The 17,837-nt window shown below is 56.2% G+C and overlaps 1 long non-coding RNA gene across 1 annotated transcript in view; it reads left to right on the top strand.

The window, feature by feature from the left end:
• The first annotated feature begins 8,967 nt into the window (after positions 1-8,967).
• Positions 8,968-17,837, top strand: part of LOC128931649 (uncharacterized) — a 32,961-nt gene continuing 24,091 nt past the window's right edge. The window contains exons 1-2 of the long non-coding RNA XR_008480329.2: positions 8,968-9,189; positions 15,381-15,505. This is a non-coding gene — a long non-coding RNA (uncharacterized LOC128931649). The remainder of the gene's footprint in view (positions 9,190-15,380; positions 15,506-17,837) is intronic.

Raw genomic sequence — 17,837 nt, 5'->3', positions numbered from 1 at the left:
CGCCGACAGCCCGGCCCCGCCCTCCCCCACGCAGTCCCGCCCCACGATAGCCCGCCCCGCCCTCCCCTGCGCAGCCCCACCCCACGGCAGACAGCCCGCCTCTGCCCCGCCCACCGCCGACAGCCCGGCCCCGCCTCTGCCATTTGCACCCGCCCCCGAGAGTCGGCCCGGCCCCCCAAGGCTGTCCACACCCCAGCAGGTGCTGGGCTTATTCCAGTGGCCCCAAACACCCGCCTCTGAGGAGTTGTTGGAGAGTCGAACTCAGCCCGTCACGGTCGGGATTTGGGGATTCAGCAGTCTGTGATGGAAAGGAGGGCTCAAAGACAACCCCCACGTGTTAGAGCTGAGTGTGTGTCTGAATACACCGCGAGGCTGTAGGCCTTGTGGCCACAGGAGCAGCAGAAGCCGGAGGAGCTGAGCTCGCAGCGCACCAGGCACGTGGCATGCATTCCGTTACACGGGGACACTGAGTCCAGAGAGAGTTCCAACCCCTTGCCCCGCACACCGCTTTCTTTTTTCTTTCTTCCTTTTTTTGAGACGGAGTTTTGCTCTTGTCACCCAGGCTGGAGTCTAATGGCGTGATCTCGGCTCACTCACTGCAACCTCCGCCTCCCAGGTTTAACCAATTCTTGTGCCTCAGCCTCCCAAATAGCTGGGATTACAGGCACCCACCACCACGCCTGGCTAATATTTTTTTATTAGTAGTAGAGATTGGGTTTCACCATGTTGGCCAGGCTGGTCTTGAACTCCTGACCTCAAGTCATCTGCCGGCCTTGGCCTCCAAAGTGCTGGGATTACAGGCATGAGCCACCGACCTGTGCACACCGCTCTCTAAGGTGGCAAGTATGGGCCCCGGGACAACCTTCCTGCTAGATGCTTTTCTTAGAGCAGAGGCAGCAGGAAGCCAGCCCGTTCCCACCCTTGCTTTTCCATCCCTTCTCTTCCCCAAAGTTCCCAAACGATAGTGTTTTTCCACAGCCCAGTCTTCCCCGCAATGATGCCCAAGGTTCCCCGCTCAGGATTGGGCAGGGGTCTTTCCTGTGTGTGCACTTGCCCATGGGCTCATCCCCAGAGCAGCATCTTGACTTTCTCCCTTTATGTGATCCACAGCCAAGCTTGGGCTGAGCCTGGGAAAACACTCACAAGCTTGTAGAATCAGACAAGCCTAGAAGCAAAGTCAGAGCCAGCCAAGTGTTTTTGGCCCAGACCTTGGGCTACACAGACCTGGCTTTGCTGTGGAAGGCTCCTTCTTCCCCATCAGAACTTGGGCTTCCTCTCAGCAGAAGGAAGGGCAGAGCGAGTGCCCCCCCTACCTGTTGGGCTGTTGTGGGGACTAGAGGACGGAGTGCACATGAAACTCTTGCCTAGCGCAGTGGCCGCATGGCAAACCCACAGTCCAGGTGGCTGTGGTTATGAATGATGCCTGTTGATTGGCTGGGGCACGGCTGGAAAATAAAACTGGACCCAGAGCTTTAGAGGCCAATGTGTGGCCTGGGGCAGGTCATTTCAGTGAGTTTGAGCTTCTGCCTCAACTGTAAACGGTGCATTTTGCAATCCACTGTGGGTAATCCCCCATATAGGCACCGAGGAATGAGAGCTAAGCAGAACCCTGGCACAGTTAGGGCTTGAGGAATATCTCACTTTATAGTGTTACTACTATCTAAGGGCCCTTACTGCACACGGCCCTTGCCTTCGTGGGAACGGGCCCCTTGCTGTGCACTGTCCACCTCCTGGCCTAGGTGACCTAATGGGGGTGGACCCCTTACTGCACACGGCCCTTGCCTTCGTGGGAACGAGCCCCTTGCTGTGCACTGTCCACCTCCTGGCCTAGGTGACCTAATGGGGGTGGACCCCATGTTTTATTGCTCACGACCCTATCACTATCCTTAAAGATGATTTCACTCACTGCCCTGCCCCCTAACCTGTGCACAATAAATACGCTTCTGGACATTCGGGGCCTCGCCTGACTCCACTCATAGGTGGCTTGGCCCCCTGTGCCCAGCTGCATTTTCTTTGTACTTTTGTGTCCTGTCTCTTTATTTCTCAGATCCTGTGCTTCAGCACAGCATGAGGCTCACCCCCACGACCCTGTGGGGCCCTCAGCCCTACATCCACAGTCTCTCATCCAACACCCTTGGGGCCAGGTGTTATTTTATTTTATATTTATTTATTTTAGACAGAGTCTTGCTCTGTCACCCAGGCTGTAGTGCAGTGGCACGATCTCGGCTCACTGCAATCTCAGCCTCACAAGTAGTTGGGATTACAGGCGCCTGCCACCACGCCCAGTTAATTTTTTGTGTTTTTAGTAGAGATGGGGTTTCACCATATTGGTTGGGATGGTCTCAAACTCGTGGCGTCAAGAGATCCACCCGCCTTGGCCTCCCAAAGTGCTGGAATTACAGGCATAAGCCACCGTGTCAGGCCACCAGGTGGATTTTAGAAACGATGATCTCTGAATTTCAAACAGATATATATAACTGGGTAGCCTGCCTCCCAAGAGGATCTCCTCCTTCCAATATCCATGCTCCTGTGTAGTCCCCTCCAATACAAGGAGAGGGCTGAGCTGGTCACGGAGAGGACACTGCAGGGAGGACGGAGAGTGACTTCTGCAGCTAGCCCTCTTTTGGAGCACTCGCTCTAGGGGAAGCCACCCACCCTATCATCAAGTAGCCCTGTAAAGAGGTCCATGGGGAAAGGGACTGGGGCTTCATGCCAGCAGCAAGCTCCTACGTGCCCACTGTGGTGAAGAAGCCACCTTGGGACCGCATCCTCTGACACCCTAGTCAAGCCTTCAGAAGACAGGAGCCCCCACTGACACACTGACTGTGACTCCATGGGCCAGAACCGCCCAGTTAAACCGTTGCTGAGTTCCCAGCCACAGACAGTGGATGAGATCATAGATGTTTATTGTTGTTTTGAGCAACTACCATTTGGGATGGTTTGTTCAACTGAAAGATGACTTCGTGCTCGCACTGGGGCATGGTGCAGCACCACAGACCAGATGGGGGGAACGTTCTGCAGACAGGATGACCATTCAGACCCTGCAACGAATGAAGATAAAGATCAGAAAAGGCCTTGTAGCTGCACAAGTCAGATTTTGCACCAATTTCAAGAGAAACATTTTGGGGCCAGGTGTGGTGGCTCGTGCCTGTCTGTCATCCCAGCACTTTGGGAGGCCAAGTCAGGAGGATCGCTTGAGCCCAGGGGTTGGAACCCAGCTGGGGCAACATAGCAAAACCTGTCTCTACAAAAAGTTAAAAAAAACAACACCTAGCTGGGCGTGATGGTATGTGCCTGTAGTCCCAGATACTCAGGAGGCTGAGATGGGAGGATTGCTTGAGCCCAGAGTTCGAGGCTGCTGTGAGCTGTGACTGTACCACTCCAGCCTGGGCCACACAGTGAGACTGTCTCTGAGAAAAAAAAAGAAGGAGAGAAAACCATTTTGGGTTTCTGAGCTTTTTAGATTTCAGAATTGTGGATGAGGGATCGTAGACCTCCAAGAACGCTTGTCTTGGGGGTGCTGTAAATATTCAGTGAAGACACATGGGAAGCTCTGCGTGCTCATGCCTTCAATGCAAATTCGGGCACAGGGCCAGGCAATGGGGACTCATGGGCAGACATTGGAATAGAGGAGACAGATCCTCTTCCAAAACAAGAATAATTGCAATGTAAGGAAATTTGCGTAAGGAAAGGAAGGGAAAAATGTGTATGAGGAAACCATAGGCCAGGCGCAGTGGCTCACTCCTGTATCCCAGCACTTTGGGAGGCCAAGGTGGGCGGATACACCTGTGGGACATGGACTTGGTCTACTCCAGTGCAGGGATGCAGGTACCGAAAGTCACATGACAAAACGGTGTGGCGGGAGGTGGTAAAAAGCTGGGAGCAATGGTCCACATAGCACAAATACGCATTTGCTGTAAGCCCCGTTGTCAAGACAGTCATCAGATTCAGTAGAAGGACTCGCAGTTATGATTTATATCAGCAAAAGGACACAGAGGAAAATCAGCAAAGGATAAAAGGCACATAGAGGCTGAGGCAGGAAAATGGCTTGAACCCGGGAGGCGGAGGTTGCAGTGAGCCGAGATCACACCACTGCACCCCAGCCTGGGAGACAGAGAGAGATTTTGTCTCAAAGGGAAAAAAAAGAGAAATGAGAGGAACTTAACTTTAAAGACAAGGCAGCAGCCCAACTCTGCAACCTGAAGGGTGAGAAGGCGCCAGGCATGAGAGTTGGCTGAGGGACTCCGCAGCCGGGTATGGCCTGGACTTGGGCAGGAGCTCGTACAGCGAGCATTCTCTTTCTTTCTTTCTTTTGAGATGGCATTTCTGCTGCCTCAGCCTCCCAAGTAGCTGGGATTACAGGTGGCCACCCCACCCTGCTGGCTAATTTTTGTATATTTAGTAGAGACAGGGTTTCACCATGTGGGCCAGGCTGGACTCAGACGCCTGGCCTTGAGTGATGTGCCTGCCTTGGCCTCCCAAAGCTCTGGGATTACAGGTGTGAGCCACCGTGCCTGGCCGGCATTCACTTTCTGCATTTTGAAGCTCGTGTGGATTTGTGCAGGATAGGGCTAATGCAGCAGGCCTGGTGGGTTCAACTCCGCACATTCCAAAAAGAGGGACTGGCCCCTGAGCTTTGGGAAAACCCTACCTGATAAGAGTGTCTCTGCTTATGTGGCGGCCTCGGGCCACGCCAGCCAGTCTAGGCCAACAGTGTGATTTATGGTAGAACTTCATCTCTAAAGGGCCTGGAGACCGAGTAGCTCAGGTCAGCCACATGGGCACTCCACGCCTGTGTAACCAACCCCTAATCAAAACTCCGGACACGAAGGCTCAGGTGAGCTTCCCAGTCTGGCAACACTCTGGGTACTGCTGGGAGACGGATGTCCTGGGGTACTTGCACCTGTCTTCCCCGTGCCCTGTTCTATGTGTCTTTTATCCTTTGCTGATTTTCTTCTGTGTCCTTTTGCTGTAATAAATCATAACTGCGAGTCCTTCTACTGAATCTGGTGGCTGTCTTGACAACAGGGCTTTTTGCAGCAAATGTGAATTTGTGGTACATGGACCGTTGCTCTCAGCTTTTTATTTTTTTTTAAGATGTGATTTCACCATGTTGGTCAGGTTGGTCTTGAACCCCCGACCTCAGGTGATCTGCCCGCCTTAGCCTCCAAAGTGCTTGGATTACAGGCGTTAGCCACCATGCCCGGCCCAGCTTTTTTGTTTCTCTCTCTCTCTCTCTGTGTGTGTATATATATATACACACACTATATATATATATATATATATATATAGTCAGGCTGGTCTTGAACTCCTAACCTTGTGATCCACCTGCCTCGGCCTCCCAAAGTGCTGGGATTACAAGTGTAAGCCACCAGTGCCCGGCCTTGCTCCCAGCTTTTTACCACCTCCCACCACACCCTTTTGCCATGTGACTTTGGGTACCTGCATACCTGCACTGCATGCCCCTGCCCACTCGATGCTGCATGGCCAGTGGGTATCAGCAGAGGTCATGCAAGAGGAGGCCTAATGCAAGACACCACCACCCCAGAAGAGCATGCCCTTCGTAGCCCCTGATCCCAGAATGGGTTGGCAGAGAGGACCCGAGCCCCACCCACAGACGAAGCCACTGAGGCCTGTGTCGTCTGCCTGGCCCTGCTGTTTTCAGACACATCTGCACCCCTTTCCACGGCTCACTGTGGACCAGCCATTCTGAAACAGCCCATTAAAAACACAGAGTTCTTTCCAGCCTCGGGACTTTGCAGTGGCTGCTCCAGTGCTGGGGGCTGCCAGGGGGTGTGGCTCACAGACGGGCACTGAGGCAGGAACTGGATGTGGGTGTCAAGGTGGTCACAGAACAGACGGCTGGGACAGCTCCCCAGAGAGAAGCCCTGAGCTGCTCGACAGGTCCCATGGCCCACACCTCAGAGGCAGGGCTGCCATACCCGCCCCCTGGATCACCTCTTGCTGTCCCATGCCCCACACCTCAGAGGCAGGGCTGCCATACCCACCTCCTGAATCACCTCTTGCTGTCCCATGCCCCACACCTCAGAGGCAGGGCTGCCATACCCGCCTCCTGGGTCACCTCTTGCTGTCCTATGGCCCACACCTCAGAGGAAGGGCTGCCATGCCTGCCCCCTGGATCACCTCTGGCTGTCCCATGCCCCACACCTCAGAGGCAGGGCTGCCATACCCGCCTCCTGGATCACCTCTTGCTGTCCTATGGCCCACACCTCAGAGGAAGGGCTGCCATGCCTGCCCCCTGGATCACCTCTTGCTGTCCCATGCCCCACACCTCAGAGGAAGGGCTGCCATGCCTGCCCCCTGGATCACCTCTTGCTGTCCCATGGCCCCTGAGGCTCCTTTCTGGCACAATCCTCACCTCCAGGCTCTTCAAGCTCCAACTCAGCAGGGAGGTAGGAGGTTGACAGGAGCAGGCAGGGCATGGGAGGGCTCAGCAGGGGTATGGGGCTGGACAGATCCCCCCACCTGACTCACCCTTTCTCTTTTCCTCCTCCTCTGACTCCCACAGCCTCCCGGCTCAGATCCCACCATCTTCCTGACCATTGGATAAAGACCAAAAGAGGCCGGGCGCAGTGGCCCACGCCTGTAATCCCAGCACTTTCGGAGGTGGATCAAGAGGTCAGAACTTGGAGACCAGCCTGACCAGCATGGTGAAACCCCATCTCTACTGAAAATACAAAAAGTTAGTCGGGCATGGTGGTGGGCGCCTGTATTCCCAGCTACCAGGGAGGCTGAGGCAGGAGAATCACTAGAATCTGGGAGGTGGAGATTGCAGTGAGCTGACATTGTGCCCCTGCACTGCAGCTGGGTGACAAGAGCATGACTCCATCTCAACAACCACAAAAACCTCCTAGGCAGAGGGCCTGGCAAGTGCAGAGCCCCGGGGACCTGTGCGGGGCCCGATCAAACCCCTTGGAGGAGTCCAGAGTGGCTGGAGTGGAGCAAGCAGGGGAGGGACCAGGACAGACTGAGCCCCGAACATCCCATCACCCGGCCCAGCCATGGACGCTGGGTGAAAACACACAAGAGCAGGCCAGCCTCCAGGAGGAGCAGGGGTCCTACCCCACACAGGGGTCCTACCCCACACAGGGGTCCCGGCTCAGGGCCGCAGCCTTCCCCCCAGCTCCCGCGCCCCGGGACCGTGGGAAATCAGCCTGCTCTTTGTCCTGTCCTGAGCCAACACATTTGCCTTGAGAGCGCTTAGGAACGGAAAAGCGTAGGGAGCAGCTGGCAGCCACCATCGCGTTTGCTCTCGGAAGGCAAGACGAGGCAAAGAAAATTCCAGAACCCATTTAAGCGTCTGGGACTCCCGAGGTCACGGTGGGCTCCTGGCAGGCTCGGGGGCACAGCGGGTAGAGAAGGGTGTCTGCAGTTTCGCGAGGGGTTCGCGCTGTGCGGGCCCGCGCGGGCAGGACGCTGCTCTCCCGCCGGCGGAAGCGGGGCGCGCTCGGGCTGCGGGCAGCGGGGGCGCAGGGGAGAGCCCGGGCGCGGGCGCGGAGGAGCGGCAGGCGTGGGAGCCTCCGGGTGGGCGCGGCCCCAGCGGCGCATGTGCAGCAAGACCCGGGACACGCGCCCGGAACCGTCTCGTGACCCAGCGATGAAAGCTCGAATCTTACGGGATCGGTACTCAGTTCCCCGCCGGCTCAAGCCGGGGCCCGGGCCCTGGAGGGGGTGCACCCTAGGCCGCGACGAGTGTCCACGAGGAGGCGGTGTGGACCCGCGGACCCCGGACCAGGCCTAGGCAGGAAGCGAGCGCGAGCGCCCCGCCCCTCCCCGCCCCTCCCCGCCCTTCCCCGCCCCTTAACCCGCGCCCCCGCCCCTCCCCGCCCCTCCCCGCCCCTCCCCGCCCCTCCCCGCCCCTCCCCGCCCTTCCCCGCCCCGCAACCCGCGGCCCCCGCCCCTCCCCGCCCCTCCCCGCCCCTCCCCGCCCCGCAACCCGCGCCCCCCGCCCCTCCCCGCCCTTCCCCGCCCCTCCCCGCCCCTCCCCGCCCTTCCCCGCCCCGCAACCCCCGCCCCCCGCCCCTCCCCGCCCCGCAACCCGCGGCCCCCGCCCCTCCCCGCCCCTCCCCGCCCTTCCCCGCCCCGCAACCCCCGCCCCCCGCCCCTCCCCGCCCCGCAACCCGCGTCCCCCGCCCCTCCCCGCCCCTCCCCACCCCACAACCCGCGTCCCCCGCCCCTCCCCGCCCCGCAACCCGCGTCCCCCGCCCCTCCCCGCCCCGCAACCCGCGTCCCCCGCCCCTCCCCGCCCCTCCCCACCCCACAACCCGCGCCCCCCGCCCCTCCCCGCCCTTCCCCGCCCCGCAACCCGCGGCCCCCGCCCCTCCCCGCCCCTCCCCGCCCCGCAACCCGCGCCCCCCGCCCCTCCCAGCCCCTCCCCGCCCTTCCCCGCCCCTCCCCGCCCCTCCCCGCCCTTCCCCGCCCCGCAACCCCCGCCCCCCGCCCCTCCCCGCCCCGCAACCCGCGGCCCCCGCCCCTCCCCGCCCCTCCCCGCCCCGCAACCCGCGGCCCCCGCCCCTCCCCGCCCCGCAACCCGTGCCCCCGCCCCTCCCCGCCCCGCAACCCGCGGCCCCCGCCCCTCCCCGCCCCTCCCCGCCCCGCAACCCGCGGCCCCCGCCCCTCCCCGCCCCGCAACCCGTGCCCCCGCCCCTCCCCGCCCCGCAACCCGCGGCCCCCGCCCCTCCCCGCCCCGCAACCCGCGGCCCCCGCCCCTCCCCGCCCCTCCCCGCCCCGCAACCCGCGCCCCCCGCCCCTCCCCGCCCCTCCCCGCCCCGCAACCCGCGGCCCCCGCCCCTCCCCGCCCCTCCCCGCCCCGCAACCCGCGCCCCCCGCCCCTCCCCGCCCCTCCCCGCCCCACAACCCGCGCCCCCCGCCCCTCCCCGCCCCTCCCCGCCCCGCAACCCGCGCCCCCAGCCCCTCCCCGACCCGCAAACTGTGCGGGCGCAGCGCGCCCCCAGCACCTCTCCATGCTCGCTTAAGAGGGGTCTCCACGTCTCAGAGGACACCCTCTCCGTTCCCCAACGTGGGCCCCGGAGCTCTGGGGGGAGTTTGTTTGTTGAGTCTCGCTCTGTCGCCCAGGCTGGAGTCCAGTGCGATCTCTGCTCACTGCAACCTACATCTCCCGGATTCAAGCAGTTCTCCTGCCTCAGCCTCCTGAAGCTGGAATTACAGGTGCACCCCACCATGCCCAGCTAATTTTTGTATTTTTAGTAGAGATGGTGTTTCGACATGTTGGCCATGCTAGTCTTGAACACCTGACCTCAAGTGATCTGCTCCCCCCCGCCCCTCCCAAAGTGCTGGAATTACAGGTGTAAGCCACTGCACCTGGCCTATTTTTATTTTTTGAGACAAGGTCTGGCTCTGTTGCCCAGACTGGAGGGCGTGGCTCCATTTCGGCTTACTGCAACCTCTACCTCCTGGGTTCAAGCAGTCCTCCCACCTCAGTCTCCTGAGCTCTGGGACTACAGGTGTGTTCCACAATACCAGGCGAATTTTTGAATTTTTTGTAGAGAAAGGGGTCTCACCATGTTGCCCAGGCTGGTCTTGAACTCCTGGGCTCAAGCTATCCTCCTGCCTCAGCCTCCCAAAGTGCTGGGATTGCAGGCATGATCCACCACCTGGCCTGCATAATTCTTTTACTTCCTCAATGCTAGGCCTCAGAGAGCATCCCAGCCACACTATGGGAGAAAACTTTCTCCTGAATCCCCTCAGCTCAACAGCTCATGCCTCCTGGACTAGCGGGGTCTGGAGAACTTGCTCCTTCTCCTGGAGGGCCAAGGGGGATGGCAGTGCTGTGGCAGGGGCCAGGCGGGGTTAATAGGACTTCTGAGCACAGATGCACAGGAGGTCAAGGAGGGCGATTTCTGGGGAAAGAGCATTCCAGGCAGAGGGAACAGCCCATGGAGGGGCCCAGAGGCAAGGGTGTGTCTGCCAGCGCAGAGAACAAGGAGACCTGTGTGTCTGGAGAAGTGGTGAAGGAGGAGGGGGCCAGGGCCCAGGTCATGGAGGCTTTGTAGACCGCTGAGGGAACTCTGGCTTTTCCTTGGAGCAAAATGGGAGCTCTGCAGGGTTCTTGGGAGAGGAAATCCAGAAAAGAAGCAATGGTAGCTTGGCCACAAGCAGTGGTCTTGGAGATGGTGAGAAGCCACCAGGTTCTGGGGGGCTTCTGAAGTGGAGCCAAGAATTCCTAATAATGACAGAATCAGCATAGTCACGACCCCTGCTCTCCCAGACATCCACATCCTAATCCCCAGAATTTGTGAATGTGTTACCTTCCATGGCAAGAGGGGGTAACGGCAGCAGATGCACTGGCGTTGCTAATCAGTTTCCCTTAAAATAGGGAGCCTGCCCTGGGTCACCAGGTGATCCCAGTCATCACAGGGCCCTTCAATGTGGAAGAGGGAGGCGGAAGAGAAGGCCAGAGTAATGCAGTGTGAGAAGGATTTGACCCACTGTTGCTGACTTTGAGCCTGGAGGAAGGGGCCACGAGCCAGGGAATGCAGGTGGCCTGTAGGGGGTGGAAACCACCAAGAATGAATTCTGCCCTAGAGCCCCAGAGAGAACCTGGCCCTGCCAACACCTTGACTTTAGCTCAGGAGGCTCTTGTTGGACTTCTGACCTCTGTAAGTATCAGATCGCAACTTTGTGTTGTTTTAAGCGCTGAGTTTGAAGTACATTTTCCCTGCAACCACAAGAAACTCAAAGTGACCGGGGCGAGGCAGGTGTTAGGGAAAGTTAAAGAGGACCTGAAGTCCTTGGCCTGAGCAACGGGGAGGATGGGTCTGCCTCATCTGGAACAGAGAGGCTTTGGTTGCGGATGGGGCATTTGAGAGTGGTTGGGACATCGTAGGCAGTGACCTGATCAGTTTCAGTATCTCCCGGGTCTGGTGCAGTGCTGCACAGGGGAGGGCCCTCAGGTGATTGTGGAATAAATGAATGAATGAATGAATGAATGATGCATGTATGAATGAATGCTTAGCTGCTCAGTAAATATATGTGGCATGCGTGCGTGAATAAGTGGAGAGGCTGAGCTGTGACCCCAATATCCGGGGTTGCCTGGGGTGGGGTGCCAGGAGAGGGAAGGTCACAGCCATGCCTCTTGCCTGTCTTCAGACCAGCTCTAGGGGAGCAGCCCAGTGGACAGCTCTGGTGGCTCTCAGGACAGAGGGCAAGGCTCCCCATGCCCCCAAACTCAGGCCTCATATGCCACACCAAAGGCTCAGTTGAGGCGCAGCTGCCCCCGCTGCTGCCTTCCCCCAGCCAGCTCCCTAGCCCAGTCCTGCAGGCCCTGGTCTGCCTGTCACACCCACTATATCCCCGGGAGCCCGTTCAGGAACATCATTTTTCTCCATCCTGCTCCATTTCCCCATCTACCCCAGCCCCAGAGAGAGGCTTCTAGAAGATTCTGAGCCTTCCTATGGGAGCAGAGGGACCTTAGAATTTGGACAGCCCTGGCTTGGGCCAAGGAGCCAGCTCTCAGACCCTCGGCCTCTTCTGCGAGCCCCTTAGGAGTGAGGGGTCAGCAGAGCAGGGCTCTCCCAGCCAGCATCCCAAGGAGGGATATCCCTGGGAGGATAGGGAACCCAGGGGCACTTGTCGGCCTGGCACCTCTGACAAACTCCAGTGATGCATAGGTGTGGCTCATGGCAGCTGAGGACGGACGGGCACAGCAAGAAGCCCCCACAGCCCCCGAGGGGGAGAGCCTGGTGCGTGGCCTGCAGGCCCTGGTGGCCTTGACAGATCTACCCCCTCTCCAGCCTTCAGTGAAAAGAAGCCACAGCTTGCTTTTGTCATGTATTAAAGACATTTGTAGGCCAGGCGTGGGGGCTCAGGCCTGTAGACCCAGCACTGTGGGAGGCTGAGGTGGGCAGGTCACAAGGTCAAGAGATTGAGACCATCCTGGCCAACATGGTGAAACCCCATCTCTACTAAAAATACAAAACTTAGCTGGGTGTGGTGGCACACGCCTGTAATCCCAGCTGTTTAGGAGGCTGAGGCAGGAGAATCACTTGAACCGGGGGTCAGAGGTTGCCGTGAGCCGAGATCACGCCACTGCACTCCAGCCTGGCAACAGAGCAAGACTCTGCCTCAAAAAAAAAAAAAAATAGCCATGTGTGGTGGTACACCCCTGTAATCCCAGCTACTCGGGAGGCTGAGGCAGGAGACTCACTTGTACTTGGGAGGCGGAGGTTGCAGTGAGCTGAGAGTGTGCCACTGCACTGCCTGGGTGACAGAGCGAGACTCCATCTCAAAAAAAAAAAAAAAGAAAGAAAGAGAAATTAAACTCAAGTTTCTGGATTGAAAGGACCCGTTGAATGCTTAGAACCAAGAATGAAAATAAATATATGCCTAAGGCACATCAGAGGGAGTTTCAGAACATGGGAGACAAGGAGAAGGTCCTGTAAATACCCAGAGAGACACACTAGGTCTCGGCCTGGACCAGCGGCTCACACTTGGAATCGCAGCACTTTGGAGGCCGAGGCAGGCAGATCGCCTGAGGCCAGGAGTTCCAGACCAGCCTGGCCAACACGGTGAAACTCCGTCTCTACTAAAAATACAAAAAATTAGCCAGGCGTGGTAGCAGGCACCTGTAATCCCAGCTGCTTTTGGGGCTAAGGCAGGAGAATTGTTTGAACCCGGGAGGCAGAGGTTGCAGTGAGCCAAGATTGTGCCATTGCACTCCAGCCTGGGTGAAGAAAGTGAAACTCCATCTCAAACAAAAACAGAAATAAAAACAATAGATCCTGTGCAACTGGCCAGGGTCAGAACGCCTTCCGACTTCTCAACAACACAACTAAGGGCTGAAGTCACTGAATGAATACTCTCTGAACGCTGAAGTGCAATGAGTTCCAGCCTAGGTGTTTACACTCAGCCAAACTGCTAACCGCGAGTGAGGTTGGAAGAGAGAACCTCAGAATGCTAAGTCCTCAAAAAATGCACATCCCCGGCCCCTTTCTCAGGAAGTGACCCGAGGGTGTGGTGCGTCAAAGAGTGAACTGGGAAAGAGGAAGTGGTGGGATCCAGGAAGCAGGGATCCTGCTGAAGAGAAGGGCGGAGAGCCTGGCCAAGGGAGGCCCCCGGCTGAAGGCTGGGCCCCCGCTCAGAGTCCATTTTGAGTTGGCGGAATGTCTGACGGACTGAGACGCTTTGGGGGAGGTTGGGACATTTGGCAGAATTCGGAGTCGAATTAGTAATAAGAAAGTGAGCAGAATTAGAAAGAGCATTTATTAACGCCGGGGGAAACGGAGTGAGCAGGGAGGGGAAGTCACCATGACACATTACGTGGCTCAGGTATGAGAGAGTTTGTGCGGTCTCCTCACAATGGAAACTGACCACTGACCTGAGTCAAAGATGAGTTATAATGATACTGGAGGGCAGGGAATAGCAAGGGAAGAATGCTTTTCAGGGATCTGGAGCTGAAACCAAAAGAACGAGCTGAAAGTTGAAGGCAGTTGCCTCCAGCGATGCGAACACAGGGAACTGCTGTTTTTCGTAAGAAACCTTGTAAAACTAGGTAGCTGTTTAAATTATGTGCACGTGTCCACATGTGGTGGCTCCTGCCTGCAATCCTAGCACTCTGGGAGGCCAAGACAGGAGGATCCCTTGAGCCTGGGAGTTCGAGACATGCCTGGGCAAGATGGCAAGACCCCATCTTTGCAAAAACTAAATTATCTGAGTGTGGTGGTGCACACCTGTAGTCTCAGCTGTTTGGGAGGCTGAGGCGGGAGGATCACAAGCCCAGGAGCTGTGACTGTGCCACTACAGTCTAGCCTGGGTAACAAAGCACGACTCTGTTTCTAGAAAGAAAAGAAAAGAAAAAAGAAAGAGTTCATAAATCTGATGAAATGTAGAAACTAAATCTGAAACACACTCATAATTTAGATGCCCAGTTTTACCTGGTTGTTAAGTCAGCGGGATATGAACCTGTGCCTTGGGATTGACAGATTTCTGTGCAGCACTACAGCAGGTCCCTGTTGTCACAGGGCCACCCAGTACCCCCATAAGTGTGGTATTGACAGGGAAAAGAGCATTTTACCAGTTCAGGTCTGTGCACACCGGCCAGGGAGCACCTCTCGGCGGCCTCCTGCACTTGTGAGCGCAGGGAGGGAGCACAGTTGCCGTTGGGGGTCCCCGTCATGGCGCAGTGGGGGCTGTATGACAGCACAGCCCTATCCTGCTAACACCTGGCCAAGTAGAGTGTGCAACTGGGGGATTCTCATCCGCTGATCTTTTTTTTTTTGAGACAGAGTCTTGCTCTGTCACCCAGGCTGAAGTGCAGGGGCGTGATCTCGGCCCACTGCAACCTCCACCTCTCTGGCTCAAGCACTTCTCCTGCCTCAGCCTCTTGAGTAGCTGGGATTACAGATGCCCACCACCACGCCTGGCTCATTTTTGTATTTTTAGTAGAGATGGGGTTTTGCCATGTTGGCCAGACTGATCGTGAACTCCTGACCTCAGGTGATCCACCCGCCTCGGCCTCCCAAAGTGCTAGGATTACAGATATGAGCCACCACACCTGGCCTGACTGATCTTTTTTTTTTTTTTTTTTTTTTGAGACGGAGTCTTGTTCTGTCACCAGGCTGGAGTGCAGTGGCATGATCTCAGCTTACTGCAACCTCCACCTCCTGGGTTCAAGCAATTCCCCTGCCTCAGCCTCCTGAGTAGCTGGGACTACAGGTTTGTGCCACCACACCCGGCTAATTTTTTGTATTTTAGTAGAGAGGGGTCTCACCATGTTGGCGATCTCTTAAGCTTGTGAACTGCCCACCTTGACCTCCCAAAGTGCTGAGATTAGACCGATCTTACAGTAAGCACACACAGGAATGTGTAGTAATAAAATGCTGCTTTTACCTGCCTTTATATATGGGGGTGCCACTAAGTTTTATCTTCAATGAGGAAAAATGCTACCTCACTCTTTTCATTTGTATTTATTTTATTATTAGTGAAGCAGAACAGTGTCTTAGGCCATTTTGTGCTGCTGTAGCAGAATACCCCAGACTGGATCATTTATGAAGAACAGAGATTTATTTCTTACGGTTCTGGAGTCCGGGAAGCCCACTGTCTAGAGGCCCACACTGGGACAGGGGCCTCCTTGCTACATGACCCCGCGGAGGAAGATGGAGGGGCACGCCCCAGAGAGAGAGGGAAGGGGAGGAGGCCAAACTCGTTCTTTTACTAGGAACCTACTCCCGCGAGAACGAGCCCACTGCAGCTGTAATGCCATCAGTCAATCCGTGAGGGCTCTGCTTCCTAAAAGTCCCACCTTCCAACACTGGTGCACTGGGGACTACATTTCTAATACATGAACTTCTAGGGTCACGTTCAAACTTAACACGCATGTTCATTTATTCTTTTATTTTTAGAGTCGGGATCTCATTTCATCACCCGGGCTGGAGTGCAGTGTCACCATGGTGAATCATTACAGCCTTGAACTCCTGGGCTCAAGTGGTCCTCCTGCTTCAGCCTCCTGAGTAGCTGGGAACTACAGGTGGGCACCACCATGCCCAGCTTATTTCTTTTTATTTTTTAGTAGAGACCAGGGTCTTGCTATGTTGTCCACATTGGTCTGAACTCCTGGGCTCAAGCGATCCTCCCACCTCTACCTCCCAAAGTGCTGGGATTACAGGTGTGAGTCAACGTGCCCTGCCAGGGATTAATTGATTGGTTCATTGATTTTTAGTGATAGGGTCTTGCTCTGTCACCCAGGCTGTAGTACAGTGGTGTGATCACAGCTCACTGCAGCCTCCACATCCTGGGCTCAGACTGTCCTCCCGCCTCAGCCTCCTGAGTCATAAGATTTTAAACTATGGGCATTTTCAGTCTTGCTGTTCACACGTGGTTAATTCTCTACTCTGGCACTTTCCTAAGCAACTATAAGCCTCAAATGTTTCATTGTCTTTTTTTTTTTTTTTTTTATAGACGGGGTTTCACCATGTTGGTCAGGCTGGTCTTGAACTCCCAACCTCAGGTGAGCCGCCCACCTTGGCCTCCAAAGTGCTCAGATTACGGGCATGAGCCACCGCACCCAGCCTGTTTCACTGTCGAAGAGTGGCCCAGGGAAGCTACCCACGAGGGCCCATGTACCACGGATCTCTTGCAGGAACTGGGGTCATGGACGAGTTCTCATTCCGCTTCCGAGCTCCACAAATATGTGTTTTAAACTTTCCAAGTTTATCTGAGCAATTACGAGGCTGGACTGGGTCCTGGATCAGGTTGGTTCTGATAACTCACTGGATTGGACTCAGCTGCAGGCCTCAGGCAGCACCTTTTTGATGTTGGGTTTTTGCAGCTCAAGGAGTCTGGGCAGGCCGAGATTGGCAGAACTAACAGAATCAACCGGCGCTTTGGCCAAAGGCATTACCAACTGATGGACAGCAGACCCACTCCCACCGGAAAACAGAACGACCCCTTATAAAATAGCTATCGGAAGGCCTATACGTCTAATAATAGAACTTCACCTGTCTCCTCCCTCCTAAACTCTGACTAAATATTGCAAGACTCTAACGCATTGTGACAAAGCATACTTTCACCGTTGACGCCGGCAATCAAACCTTTCAGAATCGGCAACCTGGAGCTTAGGTCTCCTGGAGCTGCACCAGAGAGAGACTGCCCCTGAACCCCCTTGGAAGAGACCAAGTTCTTCTCACCACCACACTGCAGTAGAACTTTGAGGCCTCAAAATTTGGGTTCACATGTCATAACTCAAAAGGGCCCCTCCAGGCTCCCGGAACTGTATGTGTTGGAGACCTCAGCGGTCTCTTTCTTTAGATGCAGATGGGACCCTGGAGGTGGGCAGCATTCCCAACGCCACAGACCGAGACTTCTCTGTCATCACAAAAGCCTTATTTTTTCCTTTTTTTCTTTATTACCTATTGTCTTAATCCCTCTCCTTTCCTTACAGGAGAATCCATGAGCCTATAATTTGTGGATGGCTTTAGCACAGGCTTATGGTCTGTAAAGAAACCAGAGAAATTGTTGAGTCTGTGGGCTAATGCCCCCCCAAATCAGGAAGTACTTCCACTGAGGCCAGTGCCTCTCCATGTTCTCAGTAAGAGTCACCCTGGCCAGGTGCAGTGGCTCATGCCTGTAATACCAGCACTTTGGGAGGCCGAGGCAGGTGAATCACGAGGTCAAGAGATCAAGACCATCCTGATCAACATGGTGAAACCCAGTCTCTACTAAAAATACAAAAATTAGCTGGGCGTGGTGGCGTGCGCCTGTAATCCCAGCTACTCAGGAGTCTGAGGCAGGAGAATTGCCTGAACCCAGGAGGTGGAAGTTGCGGTGAGCCGAGACCGTGCCTTTGCACTCCAGCCTGGGTAACAAGAGCGAAACTCTGCCTAAAAAAAAAAAAAAAAAAAAGAGTCACCCTGGACCAGGTAGAGTAGCTCATGCCTGTAATCCCAGCACTTTGGGAGGCTAAGGCAGGTGAATCACCTGAGGTCAGGAGTTCGAGACCAGCCTGGGCAACATAGCAAAACCCTGTCTCTACTAAAAATACAAAAATCACCTGGGTGTAGTGGTGTGCGCCTGCAGTCCCAACTACTCGGAAGGCTGAGGCAGGAGAATCGCTTGAACCCCTTGAGGCAGGGGTTGCAGTGAGCCGAGATCGCACCACTGCACTCCATCCTGGGAAACAGAAGGAGACTCCATCTAAAAAAAAAAAGTCACCCCAGGGCCGGGTGCGGTGGCTCAAGCCTGTAATCCCAGCACTTTGGGAGGCCGAGGCGGGTGGATCATGAGGTCAAGAGATCGAGACCATCCTGGTCAACATGGTGAAACCCCCGTCTCTACTAAAAACAAAAAAATTAGCTGGGCAT

This window comes from Callithrix jacchus, chromosome 3 (genome assembly GCF_049354715.1).
Source record: "Callithrix jacchus isolate 240 chromosome 3, calJac240_pri, whole genome shotgun sequence".
Classification (NCBI taxonomy): domain Eukaryota; kingdom Metazoa; phylum Chordata; class Mammalia; order Primates; family Cebidae; genus Callithrix; species Callithrix jacchus.
Note: the sequence above shows the minus strand (reverse complement) of the source record. Positions and strands in the feature narration are given on the sequence as shown.